Below are 15,022 nucleotides of genomic sequence, written 5' to 3'. Positions count from 1 at the left end.
ATAGTCCTCAGCTTTAAAGCCTTAAATAGGCTAAGGACCAAATATTTCAAATACTGGTGCTCTCTTCTTGTACCCACATATGTTAGCTACATTCAGTGAAGGACTTTAGTTAATGGAGCCCAAGTAGCAACTTCTGACTGTAATCATGACATTCAGTGCAGGGCTTTTGGCTGTGGAACTCAACCACAGGAACATAAGAATGGCAACACTGGGTCAGACCAATGGTCCATCGAGCCCAGTATCCTGTCTTCCGACTGGCCAATGCCAGGTGCTTCAGAGGGAATGAACAGAATAGGGAATGAATCAAGTGATCCATCCCCTGTCACCCTTTCCCAGCTTCTGGCAAACAGAGGGTCGGGAAACTTCAGAGCATGATTTTGCTTCCCTGTCCATCCTGGCTTATAGCCATTTATGGACCTATCCTCCATAAATTTATCTAGTTGTTTTTTGAACCCTATTGTAGTCTTGACCTTCACAAGATCTCTGGCAAAAAGTTCCCCAGGTTGACTGTGCACTGTGTGAAGAAATACTTAGAAGAATCATAGAATTCTTAGGGATAGAAGAAACCTCAGCAGGTCATCTAGTCCAACCCCCGCTCAAAGCAGGACCAACACCAATTAAATCATCCCAGCCGGGGCTTTGTCAAGCTGGGCCTTAAAAACCTTTAAGGATGGAGATTACACATAAATACATCCTCCCACAGGTAACACATTCCAGTGCTTCACCACCCTACTAGTGAAATAGTGTTTCCTAATATCCAACCTAGACCTCTCCCACTGCAACTTGAGACCATTGTTCCTTGTTCTGTCATCCTCCACCACTGAGAACAGCCTAGCTCATTCTCTTTGGAACCTCACTTCAGATAGTTGTAGGCTGCTATCAAATCCTCCCTCACTCTTCTCTTCTGCAGACTAAACAAGCCCAGTTCCCTCAGCCTCTCCTCATAAGTCATGTGTCCCAGCCCTCTGATCATTTTTGTTGCCCTCTCCTGGACTCTCTCCAATTTATCCACATCCTTTCTATAGTGAGGAGCCCAAAACTGGATGCTATACCCCAGATGTGGCTTCACCAGTGCTGAAGAGAGGAATAATCACTCCCTTGATCTGCTGGCAATGCTCCTACTAATACAGCCCAATATGCCATTGGCCTTCTTGGGAACTAGGGCACACTGCTGACTCATTTCCAGCTTCTCATCCACTGTAATCCCCAGGTCCTTTTCTGCAGAACTGCTGCTTAACCAGTCAGTCCCCAGCCTGTAGCGGTGCATGGGATTTTTCCTTCTTAGGTGCAGGACTCTGCACTTGTCCTTGTTGAACATCAGATTTCTTTTGGGCCAATCCTCCAATTTGTCTAGGTCACTCTGGACCCTATCTCTACCCTCCGTCATATCTACCTCTTCCCCCAGGTTAGTGTCATCTGTGAACTTGCTGAGGGTGCAATCTAGCTCATCATCCAGATCATTAATAAAGATGTTGAACAAAACCAGCCCCAGGACCAACTCCTGGGGCACTCCTCTTGATACTGGCTGCCAACTAGCCATCAAGCCATTGATCACTACACATTGAGCCCAACAATCTAGCCAGCTTTCTATCCACCTTATAGTCCATTCATCCAATCCATGCTTCTTTAACTTGTTAGCAAGAATACAGTGGAAGACCATATCAAAAGCTTTGCTAAAGTCAAGATATATCATGTCCACTACTTTCCCCATATCCAGACCAAATTATCTCATCACAGAAGGCAACCAGGTTGGTCAGGCATGACTTGCCCTTTGTGAATCCATGTTGTCTGTTCCTGATCACCTTCCTCTCCTCCAAGTGCTTCAAAATGGTTTGTTTTAAACCTATTGCCTATTATGCTTTTGTTTTAAACCTACTGCCTATTAATTTCATTTTGTGAACCACTAATCATTTTTTTGTTGCCCTTTTTGGTACCTTTTCCAATTCTAATACCCCAAATAAAAAAAAAAATCTCAAAAAAGATGTATGGAACGGCTTCCTTATGAGGAGAGATTAATAAGACTGGGACTTTTCAGCTTGGAAAAGAGATGACACAGGGGGGATATGATAGAGGTCTATAAAATCATGACTGGTGAGAAAGTAAATAAGGAGTTGTTGTTCACTCCTTCTCATAACACAAGAACTAGGCACCAACAAATGAAATTAATAGGCAGCAGGTTTAAAAACAAACAAAAGGAAGTATTTCTTCACACAATGCACAGTCAACCTGTGGAACTCTTTGCCAGAGGATGTTGTGAAAGCCAAGACTGTAACAGGGTTCAAAAAGGAACTAGATACATTCAATGGCTATTAGCCAGGATGGGCAGGGATGATGTCCCTAGTCTCTGTTTGCCAGAAGCTGGGAATGAGCGACAGGGAATGGATCACTCGATTACCTGTTCTGTTCATTTCCCCAGGGGCACCAGGTATTAACCACTGTCGGAAGACAGGATACTGGGCTAGATGGACCCTTGGTCTGACCCAGTATCACCGTTCTTATGAGATGGGGCCTAAGAGATCAGATTGAGCCTCAATCTTACTATCTTAAGGCCTTTTTTACATTACGGAATATTACAAAAAATTCTGACCAGTTCAGGTGAAATGGGAGTGTTAATGGCTTCCAGTGATTTCACCAACACAATAGGTTTAGTCCTTCAAAAGATAGAAAATATTCTCAAAAAAGAAAAGGAATACTTGTGGCACCTTAGAGACTAACAAATGTATTATGAAGTGAGCTGTAGCTCACGAAAGCTTATGCTCTAATAAATTTGTTAGTCTCTAAGGTGCCACAAGTACTCCTTTTCTTTTTTGCGAATACAGACTAACTCGGCTGCTACTCTGAAACCAGAAAATATTCTAGCATTATTAACATGGAGATTCTGTACAACTAGTTTCACAAATTATGTCTTTTCAGCAGGATATTAGAGAGACAAGGTGGGTGAGGAAATATCTTTTACTGGACCAGCTTCCATGAGACAGAGACAGAGGGCTTCAAGACACAGATTTCTTCAGATCTGGGAAAGGAACTCCCACCATCATAACAAAATGCAAGGAGTAACATTGTTTAGCATAAGTAGTTAGCACATATTTTAAAGGACTGTTCAAAGTAGAGTGGTCCATTAACACCTGCAGTCACAGGGCAGAAAAAGGAGGTTAGTGGGTTTCAGATTCTTGTAATAAGCCATAAATCCAGTGTGTTTGTTCACACCATGATTTTTGCTGTCTAGCAGAGTAATACTAGTCTTTTGAAAGTGCTATGCAAGTTTTCTTTGATTATGAGGGCTGATAGATCAGATATAGTGTCTCTCTCATCAACAGAAGTTGGTCCAATAAAAGATATTACCTCGCCCACATTTTCTCTCTAATATTCTGGGACTGACACAGCTACAACTATACTGCATTTTCAGCATGATGGCAGCCACAAGCATTTGGCTCAGAAAGGCCAAATGTTATTTTATAAAATTATTTTCAGTACATCTCACATGGTGAGAAATTGTTATGTGAACTCAGACTGCACCAATGAGCCATATGGACACAGTTTCTCTCTCTCTCTCTATTAAAAAAAAAAAGACAGCTACAGAGTAAATAGCATTTTGCTAACTACAAATAAAACTGCCAAGTTGCCACTGCTTAATTTTATTCTGAGCAAATATTTAAGTAATCATGTTTATGCTGCTTCCAAAAGCAGAAGGTGAGAAAATCATCACTCAGCCTAAGCACATCAAGGTTTGGTTTCTCAAAACCACCACAGAAATGTTAAACAATTTTTCCCCAGGTACACCTTGAGTTTCACACTTCCTAATGAATAAATTTAAACACTCTCCGAGGTCCTTCCAAGTGCCCAGGTTTAGTTGATTTTTCAAGTACCTTTCAACAATTCTCACTCTTCTTACATCATTTCGGTAAAACTTGACATTGCCTAAAATAATTTATGTGAAGCCAAAATAGACATTAAGTTCAACAGCTGAAATCTTCAGTGGCTCCCGAGACTTTACAACTTAGACTGTTCGTCAGGAAACTGAATGAGTTTGCTATCATATATCAATCTGCTGAAGAGAACATTGAAGAGATTCTGAACATTCATATCCTTCCACTATCCTATATTAATCTTAAAAAGAGTTGAGAACATGAAGTACTTCAAGTTTCGAATCAACATAAGGCTCATTAACATTAATTTAGCCCAGGTATACTACAGGAAGGCACTGTGAACACATTCTCAAACAGTTCTACCAATGCACCTCCATACTGACCTGAAACAACCCCGCAATTCCAATTCTGGGACTCCCTTGAACTGAGCATGCCAAATGAACTGAACGGTGAGGTCATTTAGTAATGTATACAAATCGCAAAGCCTTAAATTTGGCACAGAATTTCAGTAATGGCACATTTACTCGGGTCCACATTTTGTTATTTATTCAGCTATGAAAATATTGCAGAATTCCCATTTCAATCACAAATGCACTTGCACAATTATAACTTGCCCAAAATCTGCAGCAATTTGAAGTTGATTATAATAATATATTCTGATTCAGTTTCAATTCATAAATAAGAAAAAGCTGCTGTGTAAGTGACATGGCCATGACAATGTAAAGGGATCATTTTCTTTTTCTGTTAAGGGTATCAGAAAAGGAGAACAAATAAAAAGGAGGCAGAGAGAAAAGAAAGTGATGTTAGCAGTGATTCTTTTCCTCTAGTGTTATTCAAGCTATCTAAAACACTGTCAACTACTTCCGTCTAACAGAATGAAATTAATGATGGAGACAAAGTTCTTGAAAGTTCTGTAGAAAATGGGCACTAGGCCTCACGTAGTCCCCGCCTACAAACTGGGTTCAGAGGAGAAACTCAAAGGGCAAAGCCAGCATAGAAGGCAAAGACTCGTCCACAGAAGCAGATGACAGCGGAGGTTGCAGCACACCCTCACACATTCCTAGCCTCTGGCAATGTCAGATTCCAACTTCCGAAAGTTTATGACAGTCTTTCCTCAGTTCTGATTAGCATTTTGCTTCACCCTCTCTCCCACGTTGCCCCTCACAACCCCTTCAAAGCTCACCTGGCTTTCTGCTCATCTCCATTTTTCCCTTCCTCCTTTTCCCTTTTTTCCATCCCCTTTGTCTTTTCCCCATAGCATCCCCAAGTCCCTTCTCACTATTGTCAAGCCAAGTCTTTGAAAATCACAGCCCCTCAACAATTATGATTAGATAAATAAATAGGAGTCTATTTGCCATCTGCTTCCTCCCCCCCACCACCTTGAGATGTCATGTTTTCAAGATCGTCTCTTGAACAGTAAGGGGTAGAAACTAAGTGACAACTGAAATTCTCAAGTAATCTAGAAACTATAGTTTTAAGAAAAACACTGAATATGACAACTCTTGTGATGAAATTACTAGAGTTGGCAACACTGCTCTCTTTGACAGGGTGATAAGCCTTTTGGATAGGGAGAAAGCAGTAGATGTGATAGGTCTCAACTTTCATAAGACTTTTGATACAGTCTCACATGACCTCAAAAAAAAAAACCACGGGAAATATAGCCTAGATGAACATATAAGATGGATACACAACTGGTTGGAAAACTGTACTCAGTAGTTATCAAAGATTCACAATCAAGCTGGAAGGACATATCCAGTTGGGTCCTGCAGAGTCCTTCCTGGGTCCAGTTCTATTTAATAACTGCATAAGGGATTTGGATACTGGCATAGAGAGTAGACTTAAAATCTACAGATAATACCCAGCTGGGAGGGGCTGCAAGTGCTTAGAGGACAGGATTAGAATTCAAAATGACCTTGGCAAATTGAAGTGGTCTGAAATAAACATAGTAGGATGAAATTCAAGAAGGACAAACACAAAGCTCTACACTTATGATGGAATAATCAATTGCACAAATACAAAAATGGGAAATGACTGCCTAGGAAAAGGTACTGCAGAAGAAGTTCTGGTGGTCATAGTGAATCATAAACTAAATACGAGTTAACAATGTAATACTTTTGGGGAAAAAAACAAACAACATTCTGGGATGTATTAGTAGGAGTGTTGTAAGCAAGAATTAATTCTTCCACTCTACTCAGCACTGATAAGGCCTCAACTCCAGTAGCGTGTACAGTTCTGGGCACCACACTTTGGGAAAGATGTGGACAAACTGGGGAGCAAATTCAGAGGAGAGCAACAAAAATTAAAGGTCTATAAAACATAACCTAGAAGGAAAGATTGAAAAAGTGCGTTTATTTAGTCTGAGGAAGTGAAGACTGTGGGGGGACATGATAAAAGTCTTCAAGAACATAAAAGGTTGTTATAAAGAGGAGGGTGAAAACTTGTCCTCCTTATCCACTGAGGACAGGATAAGTAGTAATGAGCTTAAACTGCAGCAATGCAGATTTAGGTTAGACATTAGGAAAAACTTCCTAACTATAAGGGTAGTTAAGCACTGGAACAAGTTATCTAGGGAGACCGAGGAATCTCAGTCAATGGAGGTTATTAAGAACAGGTTAGGGAGGGACTAGTTACTACTAAGTCCTATCTCAGTGCAGATGACTGGGCTATGTGACCTATGAAGGTCCCCTCCAGTCTACTTTATGTCTTTCCCTTGCCACCTTCCTTTCTTATCTCATGACTTCTTCTGAATACATTTAGTATATGTGAAAACAAAAAGACATATGCAAAAGGCATGGAACTAACACGGTTACTCGCCATCACTCTGCTTTTACCTGGCATTACCTTCTCCCATGATCATTTGTTTAAATCAGTGGTGTTTAACCTGTGTCCCTAAAACTGTATTAAGCAAAAAATTTCAATTCTATTATAAACTGAAAATGTGTTCCCTGAACGATGTCCTACAATTTTTAATCCGAGTTGTTTGAATCAACCTTGTGGCTACAGGCTAGAGGTGGGGCAGTGCCCTTATAGTCTCCATTCACCCAAGGTGAATGAGAAGTGCTCCAATCAGAGGCAGTCCCTTCCCTGCTGCAGCTGCTCAAGAGCTGCCACTGCAGGATACTTGCTGCATTTCAAGTAAGAGAGAAGAGAGCAGGACTGCTCCACTGTCTACTTCCCTGCCAACCTGTGGGAGATATAGCAAAGAATTGCTCTCCTTCTCAACGCAGCTATTGAGGGCTGCCCGGGCTGGGGGAGAAGAGGTGTAGAAGAGAAGTGGAGAAGTAACCACTAAACTACAGCTGCCTCATTTTCTCCCCCAGACCGAGATCAGGTTAAAACAGCTTGGGGGCTGCTCTAACTTGTCCCCAAGAGACCATATACCAGGTAAAAGCCAGTCTACACTACAGACTTCGGTCAGCATAACCGTCAGTTAGGAGTATGGAGAGGTGTGATCCCTGACTGTGATAGTGTGCTAACAAAAGCTCCTAGTGTAGCTGGTTTCACTTCCAGGACTGGTTTTACCACACTAATACAAAGTGTAGCTTTGCTGGTATAGCTGCATTCATCCGAGGAGGGCCTTGCCTACACTAGTACAGTGTTCCTAGCATAGAGATAGCAGGAGCACAGCAAGCTCTCTCTACATGCTCCCTAACATACCCTCTGCACCAGAGGCTGTGGAAAGGGAAGTGCAGAAGCCAACTACACTGGCTCTACACTTACTGGGGACTCACCCATGCCAGGGGAATCATCAACAGAAGACTTATGGGTAGTTTCAGGAAAGAGAATTTGCCAGGAATAATCCAGCCTGTAGCATAATAGATATTTTGAGGCAAACTGTCTGATCTGTAGGCAGTCAAAAAGCTTACCGAAGCTGGTCAACATTGTGACCAGTGCTTAGAATGGACCACCACTGACAATGCCATATTCAGGGCACACTGCAAGAAAAAGGGCAGACGCAACCCAAAAACTGGTGGTTTATTCTATAATTAGATTCACCAAACCAGTAACAAATGAGCTTCTGTAGCACTCTGGTTAACAAGAAGCTAAAATACAGTCCCCTTTAGGTATTCCAGCTCCTGGAAAAAGACAAATACACTTCGTAATTATTCTTATCGATACAAAGCAAATGGGTTGGAGATTGCTAGGCTAATTAATATTCTTTAATATCCACAAAAGTGAATTGTCCTGATTACAATTGCAATGCCTCTTATTAAGCTGTTATGGGTCATACACAGGTTAGTTGGTTTGCCATGTCACAAACAACCACCTTCCATTCAGGCTAAATGCCTCTGTTTATCAACAGCTGACACAATGGAAACTACTGCCCCAATAGGTCAGCACAGCCAGACAGGAGAAGGAGTTGAACCATGCAGTCTGAGGGGTCTCCTCTGGGGTCTGAATGCACACACAAACAGGGTGGGAATAATTGAGTGAAGGTCTGAGAGAGTCAGAACTCAGAAGGCAACAGAAGGCAGCAGGAAAACCCAGAGACAGCAAGAAAAACACTAGTAACATGGTCTTGAGAGAAAGCCAATAGAGCTTTTTGGAAAAAGGCTTGGAATAGTGAGCAAAGAAACTGCCACCTCTTTGATTTCTACTATGTTCAGAAAACAGACTGTACACTTTTTGTAAGCAAACAGGATTGCAAAGAGCTACCTACTCATCAGTTTCTCCTCCTGCAGGAAATGAGACACTGAATTTTGGCTCACTGAGCAAGCTAAGAAAGGGTAAAATTCTGCCCATTTGTGTTTTGAAATATGTTCTGCCTTCAGGATGAAACAGGTGAACATCACTGATTTACAATGGAAACTGTTTGGGGCAGCAACATTTTCTTATATATGGTTCATAATGCCTAGCACACTGTGGCCTCTAGGTGCTATTGCAAAATTAATAATTGATTTAGGGAATTGGAGGTCTAAAGAAAACAAAGATGCTGCATCACATGGCTGTGAGAGAGGGAACAGGCAGTTAGACAGTTAAAAAGGATTAGAAGTTAACACAAGGAAAGCAAAACAGATTAAAAAAATCAGAGAAAAAATAGACAAAGATTGGGTAACATGGAAAAGCTAAGCGTGATCCTCTGTTCTCTCACTGTGCTAAGAACGTATGAAGGGTTTGAACTTCTGGCCAGGATGACCATAAGAGAGCTACTGCCAAGACCAGCAGCACGCTGCATGGGCAGCAAATCTGTCCAATGCTGCTATACCTTGCCAGCCTATCAACTTTCCTTTTCTCTAGCACTCTGTATTAGGTTACTCTAAAGCAGAAAGCGTTCAGCCTGCTTCTTGGTCTAAATTCTCTAGTGTAGAAAGCCTGATGTGCCTGTTGCTCTAGTTCTTCCCTGAAGATCATCTTTGCCCACACTAGCCACAGTTGCAGCTCCTTCTCCGCTATGGATTCCTTAGCCCCTTTCAAACTGACACAATTGGAAGGGAGCAGCTCTTCTTGAGGTTCAAAGCCCACTCCTCATGCATAGGATAGTTCCTTCCTAGGCTCTGGGCCTCCCACTCCTTCCTCAACCCCGACAGTTACCTAACTCTCAAGTTTCCTTCTCAGTCCAAGAAAGAGGTGGCAGCTGGGTAAGGATAGTTGCCCCAACGACCATCCACCAATTGAAGAGTTGCCATGGCAAGCTAGTCTAAGCATTTGTACACCTACACACATGGGACTGGTTATGGGAGAATGATTTAGTGTGAGAACACGAAAAAGAGTATGTGGGAGACAGAAAAAAAGAACAACAAAGCAAAGAAAACAGAAATAAAGTTGATAGAAAATTCCAGAGGAGCCAGAGACACATACGGATAGGTCTACACTGCAATAAACTTGAGGCATCAAATCTCAGAGCCAGGGTCAACTGACTGCTTGCAGAATTTGGGCTGCAAGGTTAAAAATGACAGTGTAGATGTTCCAGCTCAGATTGGAACCAGGGCTTTGAGACCACATCATCTTGCAGGGTTTCAGAGCCCAGGCTCCAGCCTGAGAGTCTACTCTGCAATTTTTAGCCCTGCAACCCAAGCCTGTGTCAAGAGATATGGGCCAACCAGGGTCGTGCTGCAGATCTTTTATTGCAGTGCAGTTGTACTTGCAGTGACTTAGTGTAGAGCAGACTAGCATGCTGTAGATTTACACTCTTACTTGGTACACACACAGACCACGTCTATACTTCAGGCACACTGTATCAGCATAACTATGCTGCTGTAATCCTGGAGCGTAGATGAAGGTGTTTCTCCCATCACTATAGAAACTCCTCCCCGAGAAACAGTAGCTAGGTTGACAAAAACATTCTTCCATTGACATAGCTGCACCTACAGCAAAGGTTAGGTCAGCACAGCATCCGCATTCAGGAGTATGGATTTTTATTTTTAGAAAACATCCCTGAGCACTATGGCTATGTTAATTTAAGTTTTCAGTGTAAACCAGGCCCCAGTCTCCATGTGGACAACCCCAGAGAGAAAAGGTAAGAATTAAGGCAGGAAAGATTCTAAGCAAGAGCACAGGTGATGATATAGTGTGCCACCACTGGGAAGAGAGATGCAAAGAGTCTTGTTTCTGTATCACATAAATCCTGAGTGTAGTCCTATGTCTTTATATATAGAAGTACACACAGGTATTTTCCCAACTCATAAATGGGAAATTAGCTCCAGTGATGGGTAAATAGCTTCAAAAGTACTATCAGTTCTGAGGTGTTTATGTAACACCATATGTGGATTTGGGAACTACAGCCATTCTAGTTACACTGGAAGTAGTAGGATAAATAGCCCCCCCAAAAAAAGGAAAAACCTGAAATGCTTCCCTTGAGAAGCTTTAGAATTTCCTGTCCTCTTAAAAATACTGAAGGATGGGAGTCCCAAATCTCATCCCCCCGAAAACTGAAAGGAAAAATTTAAATCAGAATTAGGATGAGACTACACTCATTTTTGCCAGTGACTTAAAACAGAATTTGAACCATAAGGCAAGAAGTTCAACTGAACCATTCGGCCCCAATCAAATTTTGTTATAAATACTTGAGCTATCTAAGATTTTCATGGAAGGCACTTGTCTTTTCTCCTCTCCACATCTGCCACATGAGAACATATTCTTCTGTTAAAAAGGATCAGAAAGTGGTATTTCAGAAGATACCATTTACAAACAAGTATGCTACTTCAATCCAGAAAATATAAGGCAAGTAAATAAGAAGTGGGCAGCATTATCTCCCGCAAATGTAAACAAACTTGTTTCTCTTAGCGATTAGCTGAACAAAAAGTAGGACTGAGTGAACCTGTAGGCGCTAAAGTTTTACATGGTTTTGTTATGGCGTGCAGTTATGTAACAAAAACAAATCTACATTTGCAAGTTGCACTTTATCCTTAAAGAGATTGCACTCCAGTACTTGTATCAGATGAACTGAAAAATACTATTTCTTGTGTCTGTAAAAATGACAGTGCAAATATTTGTAATCAAAAGTAATATAAAGTGAGCACTGTATACTTTGTATTCTGTGTTGTAACTGAAATCAATATATTGGAAAATGTAGAAAAACATCCAAAAATATTTAATAAATTTCAACTGGTATTCTATTGTTTATCAGTGCAATTAAAACTGCGATTAATCACAATTAATTTTTTTTTAGTTAATCGCGCGAGTTAACTGCGATTAATCGACAGCCCTAACTTGATAACTAACCATGTCAGAATTTAAATTTCAGAGTAGCAGCCGTGTTAGTCTGTATTCGCAAAAAGAAAAGGAGTACTTGTGGCACCTTAGAGACTAACAAATTTATTAGAGCATAAGCTTTCGTGAGCTACAGCTCACTTCATCGGATGCATTTAAATTTAAATTGTCATAACTAGATTCTAGAGAGTTAATACCCTATTGTGATAATTGTGAGCAGTTCACATGTCTCTTGCAGCTGTTGTTCCATGTTGTTTAAAACCCCTGGAAGACAATTATGCTTCAATTTATACTCTTCTCATTTGGAAGGTTCTCTCTGCAATATGGGTTAAAAATATAATTTTAAATGCAACTTTTGATTCTAGAGCATGATTTTGTGGTAAGGGGGTGGATTCTACAGTCATGTAATCATGGAATATATGTGGCCCTGTCACCTAATCTTTTCAACAAAACCTCTCTCAAGTAATAACTTCTCCCCCTTTTTTTTTTGGTAAGAAAAACCCCAACACACACACTTCAGAATAAAATGAGACTGTTAAACCGCCTCCCCCCCAAAAAATAACCCACTACACCTTCAGGAATTTTGTGTTTTCTAAATAATTAAGTTTGATGCATAGATACCAAGGTAATAGGCATCTGAGAAATACCTCAAAATAGACATGGTGATTAACATCTGTAAAATAAGTTGAAGTTTCCAATGATTTTCATCAAAGTACAATTAACAATTGTGAAATTCTAGCTATTTGTTACTCTCTCTAGTTTATAAAAAAAAGTTAAATTTTTTCCCCCAGTCATAGCTATGGCAAGGCACCAAACGTTTTCAGGAAGCTAAAAACACAAAGCTAAAAACTTCATTTTTATGATCAAATATGGGGCAGTTCTCAACAATTTTATGAGACACAAGTGAAGTTGGAGGTCTGGATATTTTCTTTTCAAAACTGAAACACAGATAAAGGATGCTACCATGTAACAAAGACAAAAGATCCTCAGTTAACAAAATCTGTCCAACTTTTAGAAGAGCAGAGGACCAATTTTATGCAGATAAAGTGGCACAGGATTATACTTAACCTTGTATTTGAGAAGGACTCAAATTTTCACCCATTCCAATTTTTTAATGCTTTCCCTGCAAAAATACTAAAATGTGGATTATGGGCAGGGCTAATTTAAAAATGCAGATGTGGACTTTTTCCACAGAAACTGGCAAGAACAAAGTATGAATAAAACTTTGTGCTTATGTTATAATTTCATGATAAGAAGATTTTCTTCTCTTTTCTGAAACAAAAAGGATAAAAGGAAAAAGTTTATCATTTCTTTTAATACAAAGCCTTTGATAAATTAGCTAGAGATAAGGGGATCAAGCATCAAGCCCTATTTATGATAAAATCCTCAATATAAACAAGCATACAATCCTTAAATTCAAAAGGCACAATTAAAGCTGCAATGCTATACTTCTATCAAACTAAAAAAAAGTGAACTAGTCAGAAATGATAGAAAAAATTCAGAAAGATTAGCTTGTTGGGAAATATAAAATTATAGAAGTTTACATATCATATTGTTAAAACTGCTGACTTAAAAGAGCATTTTACCACACTCATTCGCATGACAACCTAAAGTAATATCTTGCCTTGATCACAAACAGGGAGCATCACTGGGGACCCAAGACAGAAAACTGAAATATTGTTTTGCCATTTCTTTGGGATTCCCAACAGACTTCAAACCAGAAAACTAGTTTTACAATAACTCATGCTAGCATACTCCTTCTGTCTACTTTTCTGGCTAAATAACTGTTTCAGTGTGAGAACTGTATTCTGTGGAGAAATGTTGCAGATTTCAGGATCTCATTTGTGTTGGCAAGCACTTTCTGCTCATTGCTGGCGAGTGGAAAACACATTCCGCACAGTTGCCATTGGAGCTGCACTGAAGAAAACACAAGCTACAGTTTGTATTGGTCTGCAGGCCAGTTTCAACAGGAAGGAAGCTTGCAGCCCTCATCGACTCTGCTCATACCATTATGTGTTAGTTTGACTTCCAGATACTGAAGGTTATAGGGAATTTCCTTGAAACTAAAAGTCAAAGTAAAAATTTAAGTACAATCTTGTTACAATTGTAGTGCCAATTACTCTGCCAGGAAACAGCTGAAGTCAAATTTTAGAATCCAGATAAGGCTTGATTAACCTTAAACATATCCACATGACAGTGTGCCATTTTAAAAGGTATTTATACATATTTAGACACCTGCATTAGGTATGTATGACAAAAATCCACTTAATACCTGCTAACCTGAAGTCTAAACCTACTACCCAGGATGGATACCTATGCTGCCATGATCCTAAGGCAATGCACAGAGACAATCCCTATCCAGTGATTTAAAGGACACAATAGTTGTACACTTTGTATTCTATATTTAGTTTTAACAAGTTAATCAACTGTCTACTTCATATTTTTTCAAAATTAAACTCATATAGCTGATCGAATAGCACTATTTTTATTCATTGAATTTCACCAGTATCTTGTAATTAACTCTCAAATATTATGTAACCACCTGAAGAGCTGGTTGAATACTGTAAAAAGCATTTCAATATTAATGACATTGAAGTATATTTGCAAACACTCTTCACCTAATCCCACTTATTACACCTCTTGCTTTAACTGTCTTTTCCTTTCCCTAAAAAAAGTTATTTCTATTTACAAACTGTATTTCTATTTTCTACCTCATCCTCCAAATCTTTCCTTCTCTCTTATTCCAGTCTACTCATTTGCTAATGTCCTGGAATTTGCTATGTCCTTCTAAGCAAGCTGGAGACCCATGGTGAAATTCTAGCCCCACTGAAGTAAATTGCAAAACCCCCATTGATTTCAATGGGGCCAGGATTTTACTCTGAAATGTAAGGTGGGGCACCAACATTCAGGAATAATGCTTTACAAAAAGCCAACCATCCTCCCTGTTGCTGGGAAAGGGAAGAACGCTGGGATCCTACAGGGTACAGTCCCTGAACCCTGTATGTGAAACACACACAGTGATGCATTTGAAATGGCCCAGCCATCTCCAGTTCCTAAAGATTGCACTATTTCCATCCTTAACTGCAGTGTGACCTGACTGCTACTGGATCTTGTATCATTCTTTACTACTTTACTCTCCTTCAACTTTCTGGCTGATGCCAGAGGAGTGTCTCCTCACCTAGCCTCTTCTCTTGGTGAACAGCTTGTGTCTACCCCTTGTACGGTTTAAAAATCTGTGTAAATCAAAAGCAGCAAAACTGTTATCAGTTTAAGTGTCGCCTATTAGTGCTCTCAATAGCAGCTTTTAAACTGACTGATTTTGTTAATATCACACTGTTGTAGTTTGGCAAAGCAAATTGGAGCAGATGCAGGTTATTAGACTTCTGTAAACTTAGGAGACAGCATAACTTTGGGTCACACTTGGTAGGTTATCTTTGTAACCAGAAAGGAACAGAAACTTTATTTTATATGAAACCTTATATTCTGCAGAAGTTAATGGCAGACAA

The 15,022-nt window shown here is 40.0% G+C and overlaps 2 protein-coding genes across 16 annotated transcripts in view; one reads left to right on the top strand and one right to left on the bottom strand.

The window, feature by feature from the left end:
* TAB2 (TGF-beta activated kinase 1 (MAP3K7) binding protein 2) overlaps positions 1-15,022 on the bottom strand; it is a 144,712-nt gene that overhangs the window by 117,944 nt on the left and 11,746 nt on the right. The window lies entirely within an intron of this gene.
* The window catches only part of LOC122459441, a 63,560-nt gene that overhangs the window by 37,547 nt on the left and 10,991 nt on the right, over positions 1-15,022 (top strand). The gene's annotated exons all lie outside the window — the stretch shown is intronic.

Source organism: Dermochelys coriacea, chromosome 3 (genome assembly GCF_009764565.3).
Source record: "Dermochelys coriacea isolate rDerCor1 chromosome 3, rDerCor1.pri.v4, whole genome shotgun sequence".
In the NCBI taxonomy this organism is placed as follows: domain Eukaryota; kingdom Metazoa; phylum Chordata; order Testudines; family Dermochelyidae; genus Dermochelys; species Dermochelys coriacea.
Note: the sequence above shows the minus strand (reverse complement) of the source record. Positions and strands in the feature narration are given on the sequence as shown.